Here is a 10,331-nt window from a genome sequence, read left to right on the forward strand (position 1 = left end):
GAACCCGTCTGACGTATCCTAAACAGACGCTTAGCTGGCTCGTCCTCCAAACGTTGACGGAACCTAGAGAGCAAGCGTCGCTTAAACTGACCCCAGTCTGCAAACGGCGCGTTGTCCATCTCGGAGTTGAACCAGTTCAACACCGGACCCTCCAGGCTAACTGCAATCAGATCCAAACGGTCTCTCCCATGATAGTTACCCAAACGAAAGTACCTTTCAACCCTGGCGATCCACCCATACGGACCCGAACCAGAGAAGATGGGCATCTCGATCTTCTTCACCAGACTCTCCCGTGTCTCACACGCCGGGTGATGATAAGTAGGAACACCTTGCATCCCCGGTGAGCTGTACGGAGACGCCGACTGCAACCCTTGCGGAGGTGACACTGAAGATCCCGCAACCTCTTTGCCGGGAGCCCGCAACGGCACCTGATTCTCATCCAACCTGTTTAAGACCGTCATCATTTGATCGAAACGACGATCCAACGAGTCGAGACGTTTTTCCGTCGTCAGCAAGCTACGATCGATGGCTGTCAACTGCACCTCAGCCCCCGTCGCAAACGACGAAACGCGAGCCCACTCCGTCTTCATGAACTCCACCTGATGAGAAATCTCCGCGATCGTATCGTTCACCTCCAAAATATCCTCCGATGTACTCGCCATCTTCAACAACGGCTCCGATCACTGTCACAACGCACCAATTTGATAAGTTTGAAAGTGTAATCTCCCTTATCTCGTTTCTCTCTCGATTTGTATGTAACGACAATGAAAGTTCTTCCTTAATAAACGCCTTTTACAAGAGAACAAGTACGAAATCTCCCAAAGGACGAATTACAAGAGCGATGATGCTAAAAGTACTACGATCTCATGGCGATCGTTCTCAGAGGACTCATGACGTCACTCTTTTGATTCATACAAAAAGCATGACGAAAAAGTAAAACAAACTCTCTACTTTATTCATTATTCCTTGTGGCAAAGCCTCTGTCTCTCTCCGAGTCTTTGCCCAACTCCAAACTCTCTTTCTCCCCCAGAGTATTTCCTTCCTTCTCTGCTTCTTCTTCCTTATCTCCCTCCAACGGCTCTGTTCCCACTCGACTCTGCTCCCCCTGATCCATTCCTCTGCTACGCTTACGGAAGTAGACCCTGTGGAACGTATCATTTTGTTCCGTCTGCTTTACCCTCAAGAGTCTCCTCTTGTGTCTCTGTCATTGCTGTCATTCTCATCTCTTCCTGACTCTCCCTCTCCTCCTCAATATCAGCTACCGATGAGTCTCCACGAGTTTTCACATCAATCATGTTTTCATCTTTCTCCTGATCGACATCTTCGGACTTTGTCTCTGTTTCTTCTGACGCTTCTTTTGTTTTGTTTCGTCTGCTTTACCCTCCACAGTCTCCTCCTGTGTCTCTGTTATTTCAGCTATTCCCTTCTCTTCCTGACTTTCCTTCCCCTCCTCAATATCAGCCACCAAGGAGTCTCCATGTGTTTTCACATCATCCTTTTCCTGATTGTCATCTTCGATCCTTGCCTCTGTTTCTTTCTGACACTTGAGCAATTTTTGTTCCCTCAACTTTATCCATAACAGTCTCCTCCAGTGCCTCTGTCATTCCCATCTCTTCAAGATCTTCAACTTTAGGCAGTTCCTCAGATAGTTTTCGAGTTTCCTCCAAATCAACTGTCTGTTCTGCTTCACCTACACCAGCCATCCCTTCGCCTTCTTTCTCTATCACATCACCATATTTAACATTCGTCTCCACGTCTGCAGCCTGGGGTACATACATGCATGTCCACTGGTTTACCAGCTTCTGGATCCTTCTCAACATCTTCTTTGACATCATCCATAACTGTTTCCTTATCTGCAGACGATTCACCCACTTGAGTCTCATTTTCATCATCCACATCTTGGGGCTTAGCAGTAATATCATCAGGCTTTTCTTCCTCCTCAGTTTTCTTCAATGACTGATTACCCATAAAAGCACCTTCTGTGACATTCATTTCTTCTTTTGCATCTCCATCTGACAGATCTTTAGCTCCTTCACCAATTTGCAACTCTTCCTCTCCAGAGTTAAGAAGTGAATCGCCTAAACTATTATCTTGAGATGAAATTTCAGTAAACCAAAAAGGTTAGCTGTCACTAATTAGACATGTGGATACATCCAAAAAGGTGGTGCGGTGGAGGTACGGTTACGGAAGGAATTGATGCGGAAATAGTGAGAGAATAGGATCAAACAACGATGTGAGCATTGGGTGATCTTCACTCTCCATATCAGAGTGACATAACAGCTGATGAACAACAACAACAACAACCTAAGCGTCACCAGATTCAAGAGCTATAGTTACCATTGGAACCTGAGGCTCTTGCAATAGTTGTATCACTTAACGAGAAACCTAAGCGTGCAGAGGTTGCACAGCGCAAAACAAGGAGACCCTGAGATGATCTCAGTCGTCTAGAAGAGATGGCGTCAGGAAAGCCTCATGTTCTTCCTAAAAAGCAACCTTTCTAATGGAGAGAACTTTATATGTTGGAGTCAATGAACGTCACTCACTCGCTATTCACGCTTTGATTTTATATAGTTACTTTTAGTCATTTTCATTCTGTTTCTAGCTTTAAACGTGTTGGTAATGTGATATATATTCCTCATCTTCTATTGATTCAAGGGGAAATATGCCTTGGATACTTAATCCTCAGCTAGCTCGATTGTTGTAGTTTATCTTTATACTGCATGCTGGACATGAAATCAACTACTCTACCTATCTATGTACTCATCATTAGGTGTATTTTTTTCACGAATAAGTATATTGTCCACTAAAATTGGGGTGAGTATTTGAATTTTTTTTTCATCACTTAGTTTCTTAGAAAGTAGTGTTTGCTCTTTAGGAAAATATCATTTGTGTAAGCCTATTGTGTTCAGGGCATATCAACCAAGTTTCTTACGGTGAAGAGCATTAACAGAAGAGGGTTCATAACAACTATCATAACACCTCCGCGCCAAGCCAAAGCATTTTGTGTGATCTCAAAGGTAGAATGATTGAAACTGAGATTGCAGCTTGAGAAAAACAGCAGAAAGAGATTGAATCAACTAAGGAATTAATTAGGCTTGGCGCGGGTGAAAACTTTGGTTGTGTTCAACAACTGCCGAAAAGATTAGGTGGTTGAAATGCTTCAATGATTTCCTAAGCTACAACAGGTATGTCATTTTTTTGTTCTAACTTTCGCCGGAAGCAGTGCTTTTGTTTGTTAGCTGTCTCATTCAAATCTTTTTGATATTTCATCTTTTTCTTTTCTTTCGAATTAAGTATTTTCTTTTTGGAATTGTGCAATTAGTAATAATGTCTTTACGGGGTTTCTTCCTGAATCTGTTGGTCACCTTCCAGATTGGTTAATATTTTCTTACTTACTTTAGTTAAAACAAAGAGAATGATAAAGGATAACATGTAAATCGCCTAAGGATCGATTGTGTGAATGTGCAAAGCTTGTTAATAAAACAGTTTCTTCGTTTTATTAAACTCTTAACTTCTTGAGATCATCTTACATTGTAGATCTCTATATATAGGGTCTTAGCTTAACCTATTACAATGTGATCTAGAAACTTAACATAAATCTAAATCAAGTTTTTCCTTTTTAGTTATTCAAACTTCCTTTTATGAATAACTTGTTTCCTAAGCTATCTTTGAAGCTTATCCAACATTCTCCATTCTAAGCTTCAAGCCATCTTTGCTTAAGTCTTGAACTTGAATCAGCTCCCTCATCTCTTTGAACTTGATTCTTGCTAAAGCTTTAGTTAGGATGGCTTCTTTCTGCTTGTCTCCAGGAACATGTTCCACATCAATCTCGTCTTGCTCCACTCGTTCGCGAATGAAATGGAACCTCTTGTGAATGTGCTTGCTTCTTTGGTGAAACACGGGAATCTTGGCTAATGAGATAGCTGACTTGTTGTCCACTCGTATCATCGTCTTCCTCATCTCTTTTCCTGTAATCTCACTTATCAAATCTTGTATCCAGACCGCCTGCTTTGCTGCTTCCGTTGCCGCCATATACTCTGCTTCACACGAGTTTAAAGACACCGTGTCTTGCTTCTGCGAGCACCAAGTGATTGGCATTTCTCCTAGACAAAACAAGTGACCTGTCGTACTTCTTCCATCGCCCGGATCCGTGTTGTGACTACTGTCACTATATCCTACGAGATTCATTGATCCACCTTGCTCGTAAGATAATCCGTACCCAACTGTTCCCTTTAAGTACCTTAGCACTTGCTTCAGTGCGTTGCCGCGAGACGTTCTTGGTGAGTGCATATATCTACTCAAGAAGCCCACTGCGTAACACATATCTGGTCTTGAGTGCATAAAATATCTGAGGCAGCCAATTCTCCTTCGATAAAGTGTAGCATCTATCTCAGGTTCGTCGAGGCCTTTTGAGAGTTGCAGACCGAACTCCATGGGTATACATGTCGAGTTGCAGTCGTCCATTGCAGCTTCCTCCAATACTCTCCTCGCATACGCTTCTTGATTGATCATGATGTTCTTTGAGCTTTGTCTTACTTCCAATCCGAGGTAGTATGTTAGAAGATCCAAATCAGACATCTCAAAGTTCTTTGACATGTTCTTCTTAAACTCTGAGATTTCTTTTGCAGAGTCTCCGGTAATGAACAAGTCGTCAACGTAGATAGCCACGATAAGAAGCTTTCCTTTATCATCCTTTCGATAGACCGAATTTTCTTTAGAACACCTTTTGAAGCCGAGTTGCTTTAGAGTGGGACACGGGATTTCACAATCCCAACAACATGGAGTTGCTTTAGTTTAATTGAGATACATTTTACTTTCTTACAGCTCCAGTAACATGATTATATGATTCTAGCTCACGTTTCTTCCTGCGGAAGAGGGGGAATCTTGCTAGACAATATCCTCTTACCCAGACGTGATGAGCTGCTTCCATTTCAAGAAGATATCAATGGCGGACTAAAGAACAAGTGTTGGTGTCTGAAATAACAGAGAGAAAGTACTTGCAGAAAAAGTAAGCATATTAGGTAATAGACAGTTGATGAGAAAGAAAAAAAGTGGGAAGGTTGAGTCGGGGATCAATGGCAAAGACACTACAGATGAAGAAGAAGAAGCGGAGAAGACTGATATTACCCTAGACGTAATTTCCCGGTTGACAATGATGACATGCAGTTTTAGTTTTCTATCACCTCTTTGTATTGATATAAATTAGTTTCTTTCGTCTGTAAGGCAAAAGAGTTCCATAGTTTAGTGTCCTAATAATATCTTCCATTAATCTAATTATTTTCTGATCCTGGTAAAATATTTTGCGGATGATAAAATATATGTGGCTTAGTAGTTATGAATATGAAACAATGTTGGTCTGAACTACTTCAAGGTGGAAAAGAGATCTTCCAATCATTTATTAAATATTTCTCAAAATTTCTATAATAAGTTTGACATTTCTTCCTATCAGCACTATTAACAAATAGTATTACGTCTTTTCTACATGATAAGTAAATAGAAATTCACCACAGCTAAAAAAGACTACGACCTTAGTCCTTTTTTAACATATTTCATTAAGAAGAAAGCATAATCAAGAGTTCAAGGAATACAATGCATATTTAGCTAAGGCATCTGCAGAAGAGTTCAAGCTCCTAGGTACATAAGCAAAAGAGACAAAAGTAAAAGATGAAGATAGATTCTCGATAGACTATGACCTTAGTCCATCCATCAACTTTACGGTCTTAACATTTAGCATTTAGAAAAAAAACATTTACAGTCTTAGTCGTAGCATTTCTTTCTCATTAAAATATTAAACTATTTTATTGAGTTTCTCTTGATTTTCTAAATACTCCAGGAAAGCTAATATTCGCATAAACATTAAACTAACTGAAAAGATAACTTCTCCGTTCCATAATATAAGATGTTTTAGATAAATTTTGATGTTTCAAAATATAAGAATTTTTAATACTTTTAAGGTACTTTACCTTTATTGAAAATTCGTTAACCAATATCAGTTTACTATATTATTAGTGATTGGTTAATTTATATTTAATATTATTATCTTCTAGAAAGTAAATTTCTTAATTCTTGTGCATTTAAACAAAATATCATATATTATGGAACAGATGGAGTATGTACACTATCTCACGACATGAAAAAGGAAGAATTTAAGCATTTACAAATCAAAATATCATTTTCATGTTTTTCCTAATGTCCAAGATCTTAAACATCTGCAAGTTTAAAAACAATTAAGGAAGATAATTATATGAAATTAGTTTATTTAGTTTTATAATTTTTTAAATATAATAGTTTCGTTTTAATTTGATTTGATTTGTTTGTCTTAAAAATTTTATTTTTATCTACTAATAGCTTTAATCTAACTTAAATATATGTCTTTGTATGCAAATTCATAATTTTTTTAAAGTATATAATAATGAAAAAATCCATATTTATTTTCCAACGTATATTTATAACCTATCTCACATTATTAAATTTTCAGTGATGTACTCTACATGAAATGAGGATCCCACAAATTGGTGAGATATATAATAATATGTCGATAGGATGATTATTAATTAGTTAGATACCATCCGTAAATATTTGTAAAATAAATAATGTTGTTTAATTAACGATAAATATAATTCAGTGTCACTGAAGTAAACTAAATTTGTTAATTGGCAACTTTTTTAAAGTAATAGATGTTAATTAGCAGGTTATCAAATATGCTATGTACTGTTAAGGTAACTGAAGTTGTTCATACACGTATAAATATTTACAAAATCATTAGATCATACATGTTTCGATTTCATTTGTGTATAAACTTTAAAGCGTTTGGTAATTTGTAAGTAATAGAAGTTTGAAAAAGGTAATCGAAATTTGTAATAAATAGTGAAAATAGTGTAAGTTTGTATTAAGTTTATACACTTTTCGGATTGATACATTTATTCGTGTTTGGATATATTATACTACATCAATCTTTTCTGAATAGTCTGGTCACATTTCTTTACTTGATGACAACAAAAATTATTTTTGTAAAAAGATCGCTTTGAGAAAATGTTAATATTTGTCAACATTAATAAAGTATATAAATATATAAATATATATATATATATATATATATATATATATATATATATTGGAGCAAGGTTATTGAGTACACCAAGAAAAAAAATTCATGGGTTTCAAAATATTTTCGACCAAAATATATAAATTCTAATTCTGTAAATAAATGTGTTCCATTTAACAAACTAACAAATGCATATGACTCAATCGTTCGAGGAAAAAATATTTAAATAATCATTATAAAACTAACTAAACCATGATTTTGCGGAATAATCTAGATATCGCGGTTTATTTAAAATCATACTTACTCAGAATATTATGGATTACCAAATTAAAACCATTTTTAACATTAGTTTGGTTCGATTATACTTGCCTGTTTTTACTGGATTGAGCACCCCTAAATAATTCATCGACTTCCTTATTGTTTAAACACCATGAGTCCAAACACACTTTTCGTTTAAACATATGATCAGAAAATAAACTATCAACACACTTTATTTTCCTGATAAACTATAAGGTTGATGAATAAGAACAACAACCTAAGCGTCGGTCTAAGATATGAAGAATAAGTATGAAAATTAATACATAATAAATATGTAAAAATATTAATTATTGAAAATACTGAAAATAAGTAAATAATAATAATTTTTATATTTTTATAAAATTGTTTTAAATATTTTATTTTAATGATAAATCCAATTATTATCTGTGTGTATATATATTATGAAAATTAACAAATAAGAAAGAAAAGTAGTTAAACACAAAACATACATGGAATTAAAATAATCTATACTATTATTTGCGTAGTAATTTTTTGCAACGAAGCTCTCACTTTAAAAGTTAGAGTGGTTAATATCGTTTATACCTTTAATGAAATATTATTATACAACCTTATACACGATATGATGTTTTATGATAAAAAGGTAAATTTCATAAATAATAAGATCAATAAATAAATACACACACACACACACACACACACACACATATATATATATATTATATATATATATATATATATATATATATATATATATATTTTATAATCTCAAACAACATAATATATATTTTATGAGATCATTTTTACAATTTAAATTTAATTTAAATTATTTTCTGTTAAATTGGTTTCCAACTAATATATATTAAAAAACCAAATGCTTAAAAAAAAACGCGAATATATATAATTGATTTCCTGAAAAGGAAAATTCACTAAAATATTATATTTAAAAAAAAATTCACTTTGTAAATAATCTCAAAGAACATAATACATAATAAAAGTTAAAAAGTACTATAAATAAGTTAACCACGCGTCTGTGGTCGGGTGGCCAAAGCGTTTCGTGAACCCCCAAGAGATCCAAATTCAAATCCGCACCACACCATATTTTCACAACGCGTGGCCACAAGAATTTTCACATTTTCTCTCTGGAGAATGGTTTATCATTTTTTTACTATAAATAAGTTTTCTATTAACCAATATTTTTAATATATCAAAGATGAAAATATTTTAATTAGCATAAACTAATAGCTCTAACTAACTAAAATAACACTATCTTCTATGGCCAATCAAGTTTAGTCATAATTCATTTCCCTGTAAACTGTGATGTAAATGGAAATGATATCTTATTTTTTAATTTATTTATTGTTTTTCATTGATAAACATTTTCTTATTATTGGCAGTGAAAAAAACATGTGCAAAATATCTCCACGATAACCTTCAGTTTCTTTTTTTTTTCTTGGGAAACTACAAATTATTTAATATTTTGGAGTCCTAGATAAATTTATATTAGTGCTCGAGATACCGCGTAAGAAAAAATGTTACCGCGATGGTGGAAAAGTACACTTTGAGAGAAATTGCAAAAACATTCCAACTCGAAAGAAGGCCAGTTACTTTATTTTACATATTTATTTTTTAACATTTTACTTGAGCTTCTTCTGATACCCCTTTGGTTTGTAATAATCTAGGGCCTAAATTCTAGGCATGGTGAAAGGCGCTCCAAGTCACCACTTACATCTCACTTCCCTCCCCGTAGAAGAAGACGAAGCCGTAGTCGAGGTCGTAACTACAGGTTTGGTAAATTTGGAGTTCTGGGAACTTAAGCTAGTTTGAACCTTTAATGCACGATAATTATTGTGATGTTTACAAATTACAATACTTTTTCTACATAAGGTCTTTTTTACATATAGGTCTTTTCTTATTTACTAATGCAATTATCTGCTGCTCACGCCAGTAAGAAGAGAGGGAAGTCTGGAGGAACGTGTCTTTCAGAGGCAAAGACCAAAAGCCTGATTCCAAATTAAAGTCAGAGGGAAGCCCAAAATAGGAAAAGCAAGACAGATGTGATATAGAGGCAGCCCCAAAAGTGATGGTACTGGCTTCTCTTTGAGGTCCATTGTGAGATGTGAAGAAAGTTCTTCCGGACTTAATGTTGAAGACAGTAGTCCCATCGATGATGACACCGGGCTTAACCGTTGTTCATTTCTTGAGTTGCTTTATTTGGCTTCAGACATTTTCAGACTGTTATCTTTCATAAATTTGGTTCGCAAGAAATTTATAACAGTTCCCTTCTCATTCATAGACTCTAGTAAGAATAAAGCGTACACTATTGTATTAGCTTCTTTAGTTGTCAAACACTTGGGACAAAACAGAAAATGGTATTGACTTGTCTTCGGATGAAGCAGATGTTTGTATCTTTGTGTTGAACTCTGTGAATTACCTTTTCTCTATCAAGGAAAACAAAATGTTACTGCGCTACTTTGTGAATTACATTTTCAGACCAAAACAAAGTGTTTGCGAGATCAAGGAACTGTGTATGTACATAAGAGGTGACGTTGAGTTACAGTAACTCAACGTCTATGGCATAGCGACCTTTGGCTTCATAGGGTATCTTCAAGGCCAAGTTCGTCCTCAATTTCGTCGCCATCTTTGAATAGCTTGAGAAACTGGACCTGCTCTTATTTCTGCTTCTTCTACTGCCAATACTTATAAGTTTAACCCATAATCAGTACCACGCTTGCAGGATGCAATACCGACTTGATTTTTTTTCCTTTGTCAGTGCTAAAATTTTTATTTGAACTTGCAAATTAGAAAAAAGAAAAAATAAAAACGTGCATACAATTTTTCTGATCACATTCATCCTAATAACCTAAAGTAAACTGTGAAGCTAAAACTAACAGAGAGATACATGAGTAATTAGGTGTATATAAATATATTAGACCTACATGCGTGTAAGTGGCTGGGATAGAGGATAGAAGACAAATATATATATATATATATATATGAAAAGAAAGAT

The 10,331-nt window shown here is 35.1% G+C and overlaps 1 long non-coding RNA gene across 1 annotated transcript; it reads left to right on the top strand.

The window, feature by feature from the left end:
* Positions 1-2,229: 2,229 nt before the first annotated feature.
* On the top strand, positions 2,230-5,274 carry LOC130495905 (uncharacterized). Its single transcript, XR_008934894.1, has 2 exons — positions 2,230-3,185; positions 4,825-5,274. It is a non-coding gene; the product is annotated as an uncharacterized LOC130495905 (long non-coding RNA).
* The last annotated feature ends 5,057 nt before the right edge of the window (positions 5,275-10,331 follow it).

Source organism: Raphanus sativus, chromosome 1 (genome assembly GCF_000801105.2).
Source record: "Raphanus sativus cultivar WK10039 chromosome 1, ASM80110v3, whole genome shotgun sequence".
Classification (NCBI taxonomy): domain Eukaryota; kingdom Viridiplantae; phylum Streptophyta; class Magnoliopsida; order Brassicales; family Brassicaceae; genus Raphanus; species Raphanus sativus.